The sequence below is a fragment of the Anolis carolinensis genome, chromosome 5 (genome assembly GCF_035594765.1).
Source record: "Anolis carolinensis isolate JA03-04 chromosome 5, rAnoCar3.1.pri, whole genome shotgun sequence".
NCBI classification, from domain to species: Eukaryota; Metazoa; Chordata; class Lepidosauria; order Squamata; family Dactyloidae; genus Anolis; species Anolis carolinensis.
In genome coordinates, this window is record NC_085845.1 from 63949752 (window position 1) to 63966578 (window position 16827).

The following is a 16827-nucleotide window of genomic DNA, read 5'->3' on the forward strand; positions in this document are numbered from 1 at the left end:
AATTATGTACTGGAAGCAGCACTTTCTCTGTTATATGTAATTTTGCACTTTCTACTTGGTCAGGTTTGCTTTCAGTTAAGTTTTTGTTAGCCTGGGGAGAAAGAAATACCTGATTAAGCCAGAACTTCTTGCCCTGATAAGTCAGAATTAACATGGGCGTACTGTATTTGCAATTCTGTTTGCATCCAATCAAGAGGTGAATAGTGCAGCAAGTCTAAAGAAATAAGTTCTGTTTGCAATGCTGATGAGCATCTCTGGCAACTTTATTGCTCACTCAAAGTTTAATATCAATGATGACCTCACTGCTGTTGTGTTTAATGGGATCATATTTCAATTTAGAAATTTGTTGCCAAAAAAAAAAATCTAACCTTCTGCAGAATGAATTCTTCCCTTATTGTCCTCTGTATAGCAGGTGTAGCTGTATTGAGTGGTAAAGATTAGCTAAACTTGTACATGGTTTCCTCATATTTTAGGTAAATTCTATGTGGCAATGGGCTTTAAAATGATTAAAAATGGAATGATAAGGGCACACGTGGGACCTCAAACAATATGGGCCTCAATCCTGTTGTTAGTCCTGACTTGAGAAGACTCCATGATCAATGTGATAAGCCTCTATGTTGACTTGCCACTTAATAATGGATTGAATGAATCTACCCTGGTTGTGAATAACCAGCGGCTCTAGCACAACTCTAGCACCTTTGTGTTTGATACTTTTGTCTTTAAACCCTTGATAGACCTGTGGACATATCTATAACTATTACGACACCATATTCAGAATCTTCATTATGTGTGCCAATGTACTCCTAATCATGTTCCCACTTATGTATGCTTTGTTCTATAAACTGAAGGAAATACGGAAGTAGATAAAGGTTTTTCCCTGATATCTGGTTGTGTCCCACTCTGGGGGTTCGTGCTCATCTCCATTTCTAAGCTGAAGAGCCAGCGTTTTCCATAGACACCTCCAAGGTCATGTGGCCAGCATGACTGCATGGAGCACCATTACCTTCCCACCGGAGGGGTACCTATTGAGCTATTCACATTTGCATGTCTTCAAACTGCTAGGTTGGCAGAAGCTGGGGCTACCAGAGGGAGCTCACTCTGCTCCCTGAATTTGAACCACCGACCTTTCGGTCAGCAAATCCAGCAGCTCAGCGGTTTAACCTGCTGTGCCACCGGGGGCTCCTTAATACTGAAGTATCCTTATGCAATATTTCTAGGAACAGTTTTCTACATCTGTAGTGGTATGCAGGCCCATAGCTAGAAAAAGAATTTGGGGGTGGTTGAAACTTTTAAAAAGTGAATCATGAAATAATTAGAATTCTATGACTCATTCTATATTTTATATAGATGTAATTAAATTAAATCAAATTTCAATTTAGTGACAAAGTTTAAAGTCTAAAAAACCTGAAAATGACTCTTAATTGGTAATTTAGTGGTTACAAAAGAATATCACAACGCCTGTTGGAAAAACTTGAAAACTGTGTCAATACACTTTGACAGAAATCAGTCTCCATCTATAAGCTTCAGTGGACACTCAAGAATGCAAGTCCAGTCAGTCTTTCTTGCCCCATGTGCTTCTTATGTATATTTTCAAACATTTAAGAGTTGAAAATGAACTTTCATTTGCAGCTGTGGGCACTAGCAATGTTGCAGAAATCTAAGAAATTTCTTCATATTCAAAATCAATTGTCTATCACAGACAAAATATGCTTCTAGTGCATTTAATGGTTTTTCTGCAGGTGAAATATTTTCCCATTTTCTACACCACAGGTCAAATTCTTCCATCATTATGTCAGTATTTTGAAGACATTCATTCTGAAGTTCTGTCCATTTGTTCAAGTTGGATTTTAAATGGCCCCTATTAATAAGGAGGAACACTTGTAGTTCCTGAACTTCTTCCCTGTGCCTTGTAAGCCTTTCTGGAAGCTGACTGCAAAAAAGTACAGAAATGAGCTGCATACATTTATCCTACAATATTCTGTTGGTGTTGGTGAAGTTGCCTGGATGTTTCTTTTACAACTCTGCTTTGAACAGATGCGAGGAATCCTAACTTCTCCATCCATAGACTGCACCACTGATCTTGCTGTGTCAAAGCTCTCCTGAAATTATTTCAAAGCACAATCAAAGTGCTCCTGACAAATTGCCATCCAACCTCTGTTTAAAAGCTTCCAGAGGCCATGCAGTCTTCAAATGAGTAGGTTAACCAAAGAAATCTGTTGAACCATGTGGGTTGAAAACTTAGATGCTTCTTCTTATTCACAGGAAATACATATCCTGGCAACTACGTCTGTGGATTTTGTAATACTTGAGCTTTCTCTTGTTCATCAGAATCAGTCTTGTTCATATAAATCTAAGGTCTAATAATGGCACAGCTTCTTATCTTTGTTCCTGTTCCATGGTTTCTTTGGCAGGGTTTAGAATTAGATTTCCACAATTTAAGAGATATGGAAAAAATAGTTTGCAGGTACTAGTTACAATTAAATCATATATATTACAACTGGAAATGGAAACCTAAAAACTGTCTTAATGGAATAAGCTTGTATCTGTATACCTGGCATTTCTAGATTGCTATATTTTGAGTGGTTCAGTTTTACCCAGACCCACCCTAGCCAGCATAGCTGTTGATTCAGCTTGAGCATCCCTTATTCAAAATGAATGAGACCAGCAGTGCTCTGCATTTTGGATTTTGGGGATTTTAGAATAATTGCATATATAAAATAAGATATCTTGAAGATTAGACCTAAGTCTAAACGTGAAATACATAGACTGAAGGTAATTTTATACACAATAATTGTAATAATTTTGTGCATGAAACAAAGGTTGTATATATTGAACCATCAGAAACCAAAAGTGTAATACAGTACTTTTGAATTATGGCTAAGGAATACTCATCCAGTAATGGATGGTGGGAGTCATAGTCCAACAAAACCTAGAGGAGCACAGTTGCCCATTTCATTGTTAGTTGAAAAAAATTATTGGGTCCACAATAATATGTTGAAATATTAATACATTTAGCTTATATTGACAAAGAATTGATGGCTCATCCTTTTATGGAGGCCATATGTGTTCTTTTGCAAATCTTATCCAATCTTATAATAATTTATCAACTCCCATATGCTCCTGTCATTTTATTCTACATGGTTTTGACTGCAAATGTATATTCAGGATGGGTGTCTGGGTAGGAGACATTTACTGAAACAGAATCAAATCTGTTTTCTAAAAAGAAGTCTAAAGGTATGTGCAGTACAGGTGTTGCATTAAGTACAATTTTCTTTGTCAGAAATTGAATGAATTCCTATTAGCCAAATATTGCGTTTGCAGACCTTAAATATTCATGATGTGCAATAGTCTCACAACAAATCAAATTTAATTAAGTGATGCATTTTCACCACTTACAAAAGGTTTATTAAAGGTTTATTTGCTCATGCAAATTAAAGTGTTAGAGTAAAAATCCACATGAAACTTGGCACTAACAATTAAAAAATTATTGAAAGATTTCCCGGCTCAGTGCAATACCTTGGCATGTTTAAACTGTTCAGCTTGTCATTTAGAATCTCTAATGAAACTGGGGAGGAGGCTGTTTATTTGCATAATAGGACATAATTTGCTGTGGTGAGGTTTTAATTATTTATAGGATGTCTGAAATATTTAAAAAGGCATCACTAAGGAGCATGAAGTGTTGGATAATGCCTTCATTTCAGATTTCCTACTATTTTCTTTATGGGTCAACCATTTTATTTCTAATTAGTGTACTAGGCTAGTGGCTCTAAAAACATAAGGAAAACAAATTACTTTGTGGTCTGTTTGCAGCTTGAGTAGTTACACTGCTAAGGGTCAGAGAGATAAAGAGAACGAAGATAAGCTAAATAGACCTATCATGCCAAAAGAAGAACAAAAAGTTATAGGATAACATTCTTATTCCACATATTTACTTACTGAGTTTTAAAACAAAAGTAATACCTTTTGTGAATGTACTTGTAAATTTTCATTGTCTAAGAGAAATATTATTTTAAATTGACTTGTTTGATTTCTTGATACTGTCACGACCCAGGCGGCAGAGGCACCAATAACCATACACAGAGGCCAGAATCTAACTAATATCTTTATTGAAGGAATATATAAAGTTAATAAAAACAAGTATAGAAAATAGTCCAGAATTAGACCCTTCAGGAAAGGTCAGAATTAGTCCAAAAAAGCAATGTCCAATAAGAAATATTAAGGTCCAAAGTTGTAATCCAATAACCGAAACACTCACTTTGCCAAGCAAAGTGAGGGGAGATGACAAGGTCCTTAGTCCATAAAACTTGAGCGTGGCTAGGAAATAACTTAATACTTGAAACAAGGCTTGAACGTGGAACAAGGTAACTAAGAACAAGAACAAGGTCCGTGGAATAACTTGGTAAAATCCGTGAAACAAGGCAAGGATTAGTCCTGGGAAACAAGGCAAAGTCCGTAGGTAAACAAAGGCTGGGAAGCAAGGCGAAGGCTGGATAGCAAGGCAAGGCTTGAGCTGAAGCGAGGCTTGAATCGGAGCGCGCTGTCCAGACACAACTCGCTCCGTAGGCTGACGAATTGACTCCGCGAAGTTGCTACGCGGGCAAAACACCTATATAGAGTCCAACTTTCTCACCAAAGCGGTTCTCTGGGAATCAGAAACGAAAGCTAAACTCTGAGACCAGATGTTAAACTCCTTAAAGATTCTCACGAGAACCAATGTTAATTGGCAACATTCTTAGCTGCTATCCTCGCACTCCTGCGCGAAGCTGAATCCAAACTTCTCTGTTGTTTACAAAACTCCCGGCGCAAGAACACGGGAGAAGTAGGCTCTGGGGTTGTTTGACATACTTCTGGGGCACAACTTTCTTGCAGGTGCAAGGTTTCCAGATCTGCCTGGGAAGGATCTGGCTGAGAGGAATCCAGTTCAGACTGGGAAGGTAAAAAACCCAAGTTTTCATCTTCATCAGGGATTACAATGTCCTGAGCAGGACTACAAGGCCCATGGTTCATCACACTATCCCCCTCCTCAGGGCCCCTCCCAAACTGGGGTCCTCTCCCCGAGGCGCGAGGTCGCGGTTTGGTGGGATAGGTCAGATGGAAGCGACGGGTTAGATCAGGAGCATGGACTGTGGAGGCGTCTTCCCAAGAGCGTTCCTCAGGCCCAAAACCCACCCAGTCAATGAGATATTGTAGGCGGCGGCGATGAAAGCGAGAATCCAAAATGTCCTCAACCTCGAACTCCTCCTCCCCATTCATCAAAACAGGAGGGGGGGCCGGTTGGTCTGTATCAGGACGCACACCATCCGCCGGAAGGAGCAGGGAACGGTGAAACACTGGGTGAATGCGCATTGAACGCGGAAGTTGGAGTTTGAAAGTCACGGGGTTTAATTGCGCCACCACTGGATAGGGGCCAATGAAGCGGGCATCTAACTTCCGGCATGGGCGGTGGGAGGGCAGAAAGCGAGTGGACAGAAAAACCCGATCTCCTACCTTGATTTCGGGGCCCGGCTGGCGGTGTTTGTCAGCGTGGCGTTTATAGTCCTCCTTGGCTTGGTCCAGTTGCTGGAGCAAAAGTTGTTGCACCGCTGTGAGTTCCTGCAGCCAATCCTCTGCTGCGGGAACTTCTGAAGTTTCAATGACAGGGGGAAAGAAACGTGGATGGAAACCGTAGTTTGCAAAGAACGGCGTTTCTTTTGTAGAAGCTTGAACTCCATTATTGTAGGCAAACTCAGACAGTGGTAACAGAGAAGCCCAATTGTCCTGTTGGTAGTTTACATAACAGCGAAGATACTGCTCCAAAGTGGCATTGGTGCGCTCCGTTTGCCCATCTGTTTGGGGATGATGAGCTGAAGATAAGCGAGAGTCTATGCCCAGTAGTTTTTGTAGTGCCTTCCAAAAACGAGAGGTGAATTGAGATCCACGGTCTGTGACTAAACTCTTGGGCAATCCATGTAGTCTGAAAACATGCTGAAGAAATAGATCCGCAGTTTCTTTGGCCGTGGGGAGGCCTTCGCAGGGAATGAAATGGGCTAACTTGGTGAATAGGTCCACCACCACTAAGATCGTGGTGAATCCACAGGAAGGTGGTAGGTCAGTGATGAAATCCGCGGAAATTATTTCCCATGGGCGAGATGGGGTAGGAAGGGGGTGCAAAAGCCCTGAGGGCTTCTCCCTTCGTATCTTGGAGCGCTGGCATACTGGGCAGGTGTTGACATATTTTTCCACATCCTTGCGGATCTTGGGCCACCAAAAATCTCTTAGGATCAAATGCATGGTTTTAAATAGTCCGAAGTGTCCTGCTGGTTTGCAGTCATGACACAGACGAAGCGCTTTTTCCCTGCCCGGTCCGGGTGGGATATAAACATGATTTCTATAGCAGAGCAGCCCATCTTTAAGCGAAAAGGGAAAATGCAGACCTTGGCGAAGTTGGTCCTGCGCCCAGGCATCTGCTTGCTGACTAGCCCTGATTTCTTGAGCACAGATGGGTCCTGGAGTAGGGGAAGTTGAACCAATGGGACTGGATTTGGTGTTCCCCACTGTGAGCGTGGCAAAGTTCTCAGGTTGTAGCAGTTGGGATTCAAAGGTCTCCTTGCGTCCTGCAGCGTATTCCGGTTTACGTGACAGGGCGTCTGCTTGCTTGGTTTGAGCTGGGGTCACATAATGGATCTGGAAGTTGAAACGTTCAAAGAATAAAGCCCAACGTTGCTGCCTCTGATTTAGTTTGCGGGCAGTTCTTAGATGTTCTAGATTACGATGATCAGTGTGGACTTCAATGGGGAATTTGGCCCCTTCTAGCCAATGTCTCCAAGTTTCAAAGGCTGCCTTTATGGCCAGTAGTTCTTTTTCCAAAATGGTGTAATTTCTCTCTGGTGTGGTTAGTTGACGAGAATAAAAGGCACAGGGGTGGAGGTGATCTCCCACCGGTTGTAAGAGTACAGCCCCAATTGCCACATCAGAGGCGTCCGCTTGCACCACAAAAGGGGTTCCAGGATTTGGGTGCTGTAGAATTGGCTGGGAGGTGAATAGTTTCTTCAGTTGCTGGAACCCTTTCTCTGCTTGATCAGTCCAGCGGAAAGGCTGCTTTCCACGGATGCAGCTAGTGATGGGGTCGGACCAGCGGGCAAAATCTGGAATGAACTTGCGGTAGTAGTTCGCGAACCCCAAGAAACGCTGCACCTCTTTCTTGTTAGTTGGCGCCCGCCATTCCAATACTGCTGAAACTTTGGCTGGATCCATGGAAAGCCCTAGAGGCGAGATGCGGTAGCCAAGGAAATCTACCTCTTGTAGATCAAAAGCGCATTTTTCTAGCTTGGCATAAAGTCCATGATCCCGCAGTCGTTGCAACACCATTTTGACGTGGTTCTCATGTTCTGATTGTGATCTGGAAAACACCAAAAAATCGTCCAGGTAGATTATCAAGAATCTGTCTAGATAGTCCTGAAAAATATCGTTGACAAAATGCTGGAACGTTGCGGGAGCTCCGCATAAACCGAAATTCATAACTCGGGACTCGAATAATCCGAATTTAGTCTGGAAGGCGGTCTTCCACTCGTCCCCTTCTCTGATGCGAACTAGATTATAAGCCCCCCGAAGATCCAGCTTGGTGTAGACCTTGGCTCCTCGAAGTCGGTCCAGTAGATCCGAGATTAAGGGCAGGGGATAGCTGTTCCGCTTGGTGATATTGTTCAATGCTCTGTAGTCCACCACCAAGCGTAATTCCCCTGACTTCTTCTTCACAAACATCACTGGGGAGGCGGCTGGGGATTGAGAGGGTCTGATGAACCCCTTGCGAAGGTTTGTCTCTAAGAATTCCCTGAGAGCTTCTTGCTCTGGTTCAGTCAGGGAGTAGAGATGCCCTCGCGGGATCGGGGCCCCCTCCACCAAGTCAATGGCACAGTCATAAGGTCTATGTGGGGGTAATTTTTCGGCTTCTTTCTCATTGAATACATCCCAATACTCGGAGTACTTCTTTGGCAAGGTGATGATGGGCTCGGAGTCTGTGGCATGGCATACCTTGGCTACGAGGCAATGGTTTTGGCAGTACGGTGAAGCAAACTGCAGTTCTCTGTTGGACCAGGAGATGTTAGGGTCGTGGAGTGTCAGCCATGGAATTCCCAAAATCACAGGGAAATGGGGAACCTCGGTAACAAAGAAGGAAATCTCTTCCATATGTTCCCTTATCCACATCCTGGTGGGTTCCGACCACTGGCTTACGGGGCCCGTCTTGAGGGGACGGCCGTCTATGGCTTGCACCACACGGGCATTCTTGAAATCATGATATTGTAATCCCAGAGAGTCGGCATACTCTCTATCGATGAAATTGTTGGTAGCTCCAGAGTCTATCATGGCGTGGATCATGACGGGTCCCCTTTTTGCTGACCATAATGTGACCACGAGAAGGAACAGGACCCCGGTTGGCGGCTCTTGGATGGATTTTTTGACCGGGTTGGCGAGCCTCTCTACACCCGGTCGTTGGCTTCCCCCGCCGGCTGTGTGCCAGTCGGCTCAGACGCCTTCGACTCCGTGGAGGACGCCGCCGCAAGACGGGCGGCAGGCTTCCCTTTGGCTGGGCACTCTCTGGCGAAGTGGCCCCCGTTCCCGCAGTACCAGCAGAGGTTCAAGCGTTGACGACGGGCCTTCTCGGCGGCATCTAGTCTGGGACGCACATTGCCCAACTGCATCGGCACCTCCTCGCCTCCTCTGGGGTATGGGGTTGGCGGCGGGGGTCTCCACACCGGACGTGGCTGAACACTGGCGGGAGCGGGGGGTTTTGCCCCGGCTCTACCGCCCTGGCCTCGAACCCATTGTTTCCTGTTGGCAATCATGACTTCAGCCCGTAAACATTGATCAATGAGTGCCTCGAGGGTCTGGGGAGGATCCACCTTGGAGATTTCTTCCAGCATTTCAATGTTGAGACCCTCCCGAAATTGTCCTCTGAGGGCTACATCGTTCCAGCCGGTGTTGTGGGCCAGCACGCGGAACTCGGCTATGTACTGAGACATGGGTCTGTCTCCTTGAAGGAGGCGCCGGAGTTTGTGACCGGCTGCCTCCAAATTGTCCTCGATTCCCCAGGTCTCCTTAAGGTGATCCAAGAAGCGTTGTGCTGAACTTAGGTGGGGGGAGGCTTGATCAAACAGGGCCGTCGCCCAGCTAGCCGCTGGTCCGTCTAGAAGACTGTAGACCCACGCCACCTTGATGTCTTCTTGGGGAAACTCGGCATCACGGGCCTCTAGATAAGCTTGACATTGGCGGCGGAAAACATGAACCTTAGCAGCTTCTCCAGAAAACTTGGTAGGCAACGCCATGGCCGGGAGGCGAACTCCGCGCTCCCTCAACCCTTTTATTTCTCCATCCTGCGCGTTGAGTCTGTCACGGATGCGGTCCACTTCGTCCTTGCTGATGGTGTAGCTGAGCGGCTGTCCAGCCGGCGCGGCTCCGGTAGACATCCTGGCCTCGGTTAGTTGGTGCTTATGGGTGGCGGAGTCAAACTGTCACGACCCAGGCGGCAGAGGCACCAATAACCATACACAGAGGCCAGAATCTAACTAATATCTTTATTGAAGGAATATATAAAGTTAATAAAAACAAGTATAGAAAATAGTCCAGAATTAGACCCTTCAGGAAAGGTCAGAATTAGTCCAAAAAAGCAATGTCCAATAAGAAATATTAAGGTCCAAAGTTGTAATCCAATAACCGAAACACTCACTTTGCCAAGCAAAGTGAGGGGAGATGACAAGGTCCTTAGTCCATAAAACTTGAGCGTGGCTAGGAAATAACTTAATACTTGAAACAAGGCTTGAACGTGGAACAAGGTAACTAAGAACAAGAACAAGGTCCGTGGAATAACTTGGTAAAATCCGTGAAACAAGGCAAGGATTAGTCCTGGGAAACAAGGCAAAGTCCGTAGGTAAACAAAGGCTGGGAAGCAAGGCGAAGGCTGGATAGCAAGGCAAGGCTTGAGCTGAAGCGAGGCTTGAATCGGAGCGCGCTGTCCAGACACAACTCGCTCCGTAGGCTGACGAATTGACTCCGCGAAGTTGCTACGCGGGCAAAACACCTATATAGAGTCCAACTTTCTCACCAAAGCGGTTCTCTGGGAATCAGAAACGAAAGCTAAACTCTGAGACCAGATGTTAAACTCCTTAAAGATTCTCACGAGAACCAATGTTAATTGGCAACATTCTTAGCTGCTATCCTCGCACTCCTGCGCGAAGCTGAATCCAAACTTCTCTGTTGTTTACAAAACTCCCGGCGCAAGAACACGGGAGAAGTAGGCTCTGGGGTTGTTTGACATACTTCTGGGGCACAACTTTCTTGCAGGTGCAAGGTTTCCAGATCTGCCTGGGAAGGATCTGGCTGAGAGGAATCCAGTTCAGACTGGGAAGGTAAAAAACCCAAGTTTTCATCTTCATCAGGGATTACAATGTCCTGAGCAGGACTACAAGGCCCATGGTTCATCACAGATACTATTTTTGTTAGCTGATTGAAAAGAGATGTGTATGCTTGAGAAATATGTACAAATTAAAATACTACTGCTTCACTTTATGTTTTTACACTTTAGTCTAATAAACCATATGTTAATGCTATATCTTGTTACTGCCTGTAAACTGGTGGTAGTTGGGGTTTTGGATGGTGAAGACGTTACCAAACCTGCTATCTCCCTTGCCCCCAATTTTGCCCTCCATTTTCATACAAATGCGTTCCTCATTTCATCTTTCTCCTCCTTGCTTAATCTCTCAATAAACTGCCATTCACACATATCTCTCTTTTACCTTTCTCACACATTTGTAGGGATGGCTAATATGTGAGGAGGATTTGCTCCGCTCTCTGTACACTGACATCTGAAATTACACAACCCATCCCAGCCCACCAAACAACTGGTTGATGGATAATTCAGCACTAGCAGAGAAAGGTTGTTAAGGTTTTGGGCATCTATGTGGGCTCCACTAAAAGTACTATTTATTTATTTATTTGCTGTCTTTATACCTCACTCTTCTCACCCCTGAAAGGGTACTCAAGGCGGCTTATAAACTATGGCAATAATTCAATTCCAGATTGAAATAATAACAGTTAAACACAATATTATAAAACTATAAAATATATACATATCAATTATAAATAAAATATTCTCATTGAGGCTGTGGTTGTCAATGTAAGAGTTGGGGAAACAGTGACTGAACACTCTAACTCAGAAGTGGTAATCTAGCACACATCTTAATGTCGTTTGACTAAATCTGTTAGCAACCCAAGGCAATATAGTGAATGGTGAATAAATAATACAGAGAGAAGAATGTAATTCTCATCTCCCTTTTAGTTAAAACTGAAATTTCTTCATTCACAAGAGATCAAGCACACAAAATTGTAGGAGAAATGTAAGTGATATATGTTTTAGTAGTATTGTTTGCAAATATTTCTCATATTTGAAAAAATCACTAGGCCAACAAACTCAGGTTTTTTTGGGGGGGTATGCATGTGTGTATGTATGTGTGTATACACACACACACACACACACACACACATGCTCTGTTTGGTGGCTCATTTACTTGCAAGTTTCTTTTCATGACTTTAGAGAACATTTAGATACCCAAATGTGTGTATATGTATTCAGATCCCGTTCTATTTTTCAAGTTTTAAACTCCACCTTGAGTTTAACATCTACCTTCAAGGGAAAGCAGAGAAGATGCAAAAGTGTATAGAGCAAACTTGGTTGAACACTGAGAAATTGGAATTAAATTTTGGAACAATTGTGCCATGAACTCAGTTCAGCCCCTTATCAATTCCAAAAGAACAATATGGTTGACAAAAGGGGTGGTAATACAATGTTTGAAACAAGGCCTTTTCAGTAATACATATAATAGTAAAAATCCTAACTTTGAATATATTACAGTGGAACTTCTACTTAAAAGCTGTTGTTCGGCCCAGGTTTTGCTTTGACATAAGAGCAGCATTTTTAGTTAAGAGCTAGTGCCAGAGGGAGTGCTAGCATGAGAGTACAGGGCTTTAGGACTTCAAGGAGCAGCCTCTGTGCCTCAGGCCTCGTGCTCTTGTCTGTTTTGGGAGATTGTTATTTGCTTTGCTCATGCCCACTTTGATGAACTTTGGGTTAGTTGATTTTTGTGGGTTTTATTCCTGGTATGTTTGGCTTCATGAGAGAGAGGGAAAGCGAACAAGAGAGAGAGGGAGGGTGGAATGAGTACAGTATGAAGAAAGTGATGCTTTTACCTCTTCACTTTGTGCTTCCTTAACACAACTTTGTGCTTCTAACATTTCAAAGTTAATCTTTCTTTTTTATTGTTCTATGTGAATGTGCAGTTATACATTGTTTGTTATTTATAAAGTATATTTTCTTGTTTGAAAACGTAACCAAAAAATTGGAGGGCAAGTTCGGAATGCAGATCAAATTAGATTCCCATTTCAAATCATTTCAGTGGGAAAATTCACTTTGAGATAAGAGCATTTTGAGTTAAGAGCTTGGTCATGGAACTATTTAAACTCTTAAGTCCAGTGTATCACTGTACTATGGGTTTTGTGACTATTGATATGTGACTTTATTGTAAGTCACCTCAAGGCTCTAAGAATGTGGTAAACTTGTACTATTAAGAAGGAAACAACCATCTCATTTTACAGAACTGACTTTTGCAGTACAATGCTTACTCTGAACCTCTTTCCTGCTGCTTTTTAGAACTGCATGGTACATGTTTGTAAGGAGCAGCAATATATAATTACTAGCTGTGCCCGGCCACGCGTTGCTGTGGCAAAGTGGTGGTGGCATTGGTTAAAAATTGTTGTGTAATTTTTATTTGACGTTTTTTGTATTTTTAAATTAATTTTATTGTAAGTTATCTTTTTAAATATTATATTTTATTACTTTCCTGTATTATTTTTAGTTATTTTCTGTTATTATAGTATTTTATTGTATTAATTTTTTAGTGTTTTTAATTTTTTTTAGTGTTTTTTATTATTTTTATTGGGTTGCTAGGAGACCAAGTTGGAGGAGCTTAGCCTTCTAACTGGCAGCAATTGGAGAAAAGTAAGTATTCCTCTCCCTCTAATTAGGACTTTATTTTTCTAGAGGCGTGGATGATGGGTTGTGTTGTCAAATTTCGAAGTTCGGGGGCCTGTAGTTTTGTTGTTTTGTGGGTCGCCGTGATGCCATCACTCTTTTATATATATAGATAAAAGGAGGTAGGACAAGGATGGATTGCTTTCCCCTCACAGAAATCACATACATTTCTGCATGACTTCCAGGCCTAGGAAAAAAGGGGTATGTATGTATGTATGAATGAATGAATAAGTAAATATATAAATAAATCTACTTGGTGAATCTAGATACTCAAGTAATAAAAAGACAATCATATCTTTTTTTTCTCCAAGGTACTATTGATATGATATTTCTTCTCACTAGAAGAGTTATGTCTGGTTTCTCTGTCTAGGTTCCTGACAATGTATAACATTAAAGCTGCATTCACTGGAGTTAAATTCTAGAAAAACTAAGAATACTGATGAGGAAGAACTGTTTAACAAAAAGCAGAATCAGCCTTAGGTTCTGATGGCTGCTATAGAAGCACATAAATGGGGATTTTAAAATTGCTCTTTCCATTTATAGTAAAGGTAGAAGCATAACTGCTGCAGTTTCACTGTTATAAGTGCACTTTTAATGCAAAGAAGTTGGCAAAGATGTCTAATAGTCAAGGCAGAGTATAAAGGAGCATGCTAAAGTGTGTAGTGAAGTTAGTAAAAATTCTCCTTCAGGGCAGGCAGATGCACAGACTTATTTCCTAAAGGTTTTAGCTGAAGCAATTGGGGCTCAGGCAAATATCCATAAAATCTTTAAGAACAGGTTGCAAAGACTCTAGTGTAGTTAGAAAATTAAGATTAAAGAATCCTCCCTGAGAACACAAGACATACTGTGCAATTTGGATGTGTTAATCTTTTGTGTCAGTTACAAATGTTGGTAGTAACAGGATTTTTCAAAAGGAATTTATAACTGAAATCTTTTTAGATAGTGTTACAACTGCTGAGTGATCATGTTTTGTTAATTTGTTCATGAATATTAAAGTAAAATCACGTTCCCTCAATGAGAATTAATTAGAAGAGATGCATTTCTAAATAGGCAATTCACCTTTAGACTGAGGTCTTGCAGAAACAGTATATACAGAGTGGGAAACAAATGCTGAATTTGGGAACAGAGATTAATTTATGAGCTTTATAACTAGGATTGACTGAAACCATGAATTTCTGGGAATTGAAAGGTCAGTACGTATACTGCTTATTGTAGGAGTGTCTGTTAGCCTCCACTATGTTCTGCATGTACATTTGTAATAAAACAACATCCTTCCCCAAGACATTCACTATTTTGGGAAATTGGGAGCAGGCAACATTAGATGCCAACTACTAATTAATTTCAATGACAATGTCAAGTGAAAGAAAATAAGAATTTCAACAGCAGCAGATTCGTGGGGAAAAACATTTTTTTCAGGACCTACAAGGTAGAGAAACACTGAACCAACAGTGCAGTTACAGATATGCAAGTAAGTATGGCATTACATTCTGGGAATTTAGACTATCACACGTAGTGGCTGAAAATTAATAACCATTGTCTGTTCTGGATCTTGCTAGTAGATCAAAGTCTGGAAAGTCACTTCTATGAAAAAGGAATATAATAGCTTCCTAAAGGCATTCCAGGGGACAGCACCTCTGCTGTGGATGGCTTCAGCTTGTCATTATATTAATTCTTTCTAAAAGAACTTCCCAAGTGATTAGGGTCAAAAGCCAATGGAACATCTTGTGAACTAAAAAAAAATTCAAGCATAAAAGAGGGAACGCCTGTGTTAAAATTCGGTGAGTAAATGTTTTAAGTTTCAAATCACTATTTTAACCAAGAGATAAATCAGAGACAAATTGAGATATGAACCAGAACAAGAGAGTGGCAAGAATGTAATTTTAGATCAGTGGTTCCCCATCAGTAGTCCATGGACCACAGGTGGTCCAAAAGGAACCGAATAGTGGTCCGTGGGGGTCTTTCATAGAAAACCTGAGTCAACTCAGTGTAGCTGTTAAGGAAGGGGCCCTGCAGACATAAACCCCCATACACACCCCTTTTCTCTTATTGCCCTCCCTCTTCTTCACCCCAAACAGAGCCCTGGCTGTTAGCACTTGGGTTCTGAGTACTCCTCTCTCACTGGCCCATCCAAAGGGAGATGGGATCATTCACATGTTTCCTTCCCTTTTTTTGCTTCACAAGGAGCCAGTGATGGAGCTTCCCTCAGTTTCTCATCATCACATACCTGCTGACATTGACTGCTTCCTCCTCTTTGCAATCCAGTCTGTGGTCAGGACTTCCTTACTTGCCTTAAAAGCAGGTAAGATGAAGGATCCAATGCCACAATTCCTGCTCCCTCACTTTGACCAGCATATGATCTTGCTTTCTTGGGGAGGCTTCTGCCAGAGTCCCATTTACAATACCCTTCTTCCAACCTAGCTCCCCACTGCCTGTACCTGCAAATGGGGCTCCAGCAGCAGCAGCTTCAAGCCAAGGCAAAGAAGGAAGGATCCAACACTGCCATTCTTGCCTCTCCCTTTGCCTAATGTTGGATCCTTTCTTCCTTGCAGACCCAGGCGACAGGGAGCTGGGTTGCAAGAAGGAGATTGCAAATGGGTCTGGCAGCAGCAGCCTCTTCAAGAGCAGGTAAAAAGGAAAGGTCCAATCCTGGGCAAAGGGAAGGGGTGGGAGAAGAGGCATTGGACCCTATGTTTCTGGAAGCTACTGCTGCCAGAACACCATTTGCAGGCCCAGGTGACAGAAGGGGTGGCTAAGTTGAAAGAAGGTGACTGTGAATGAGGTTCTGACAGAGCAGCTTCCTCAAGCTGAAGGCAAGCGCCAAAGGAAGCTCGATGAGGAGAGAAGGGAAGGGAGCATGTGGATGCTCTCTACCTTTGGATGGGCCAGCAGGAGAGGAGATCTCAGAGCCCATTCTCGCAGACTGTCTCTTGAAGCCCAATTACTTGAAGCACAATTAAGGGCTTGGGCTCTTTAGGAGGAAGGAGGAGGCTGCCTAGTGAAAGAAATGCAAGCTAAAATAATCAGTTATTCATTTTGTCTCGTTATGGTGTTTTGTCTTTATATCACAAAACAAAAAATGTATATGGAAATACTAGTGTAATAATTAATAAATTCTAATTATTTAAAAATCTGGTGCCAGTTTTCTGTACTAGATGAGTTAATTGTGATGTGGAGATTTAGGAATTATATAATTCCATTGCCATGGGCAGTTTACTTTTTGATGTGGTTTAGACTTACTGAGGCTCATAACCTACGTACGCGGGGGGATCCAGGAAGATTACTGATAGCTTTGGAGGGATTTCCTGCTGTCCTGGCAAGAGATTCTTGCTCAACCTCTGGCATGGGAAAATGACTGATGTAGTTGGCATAATTGTTCCCAAGAATCCCCTCCCTTGGAGAGGAGCCAAACTGACTTCCTGGTTTTCCAGGGAGCTGGTGCCAAGGAAGGACAATTGTCTGCATGACAAGTGATAAATTTGTTGGATTTTATATTCTTGCCTGAGTATGACTTTTAACAAATATCAGGACAATTGAAATCTCCCATCATTGCTACATATATTCTTTCAGAATGTTTGATTATCTATTCCAGGAAGGTATTATCCACGTCCTCAGTCTGGCTTGGGGATTGTTTCTCTCATCCTTCATTACTAGTCAGATTGTCCCAACCCCCGTTAAGTTCTTGCACTATTCATCACGGTCTCTATAACAGTTGGGCAATTGTCTCCAGCACCTGATGAACTCCTGCCCTCTGGAATACTGTCTTGCTC

General features: G+C 42.4%; 1 protein-coding gene across 23 annotated transcripts in view; it reads left to right on the forward strand.

The window, feature by feature from the left end:
• tenm3 (teneurin transmembrane protein 3) overlaps positions 1–16827 on the forward strand; it is a 1793546-nt gene that overhangs the window by 72629 nt on the left and 1704090 nt on the right. For 2 of the 23 annotated variants that reach the window (XM_062982695.1, XM_062982697.1), the window contains exon 2: positions 14477–14528. The exons of the other annotated variants lie outside the window; for them this stretch is intronic. The gene's annotated coding sequence lies outside the window, so the exon portion shown is untranslated. The remainder of the gene's footprint in view (positions 1–14476; positions 14529–16827) is intronic. 23 annotated transcript variants of the gene reach the window in all.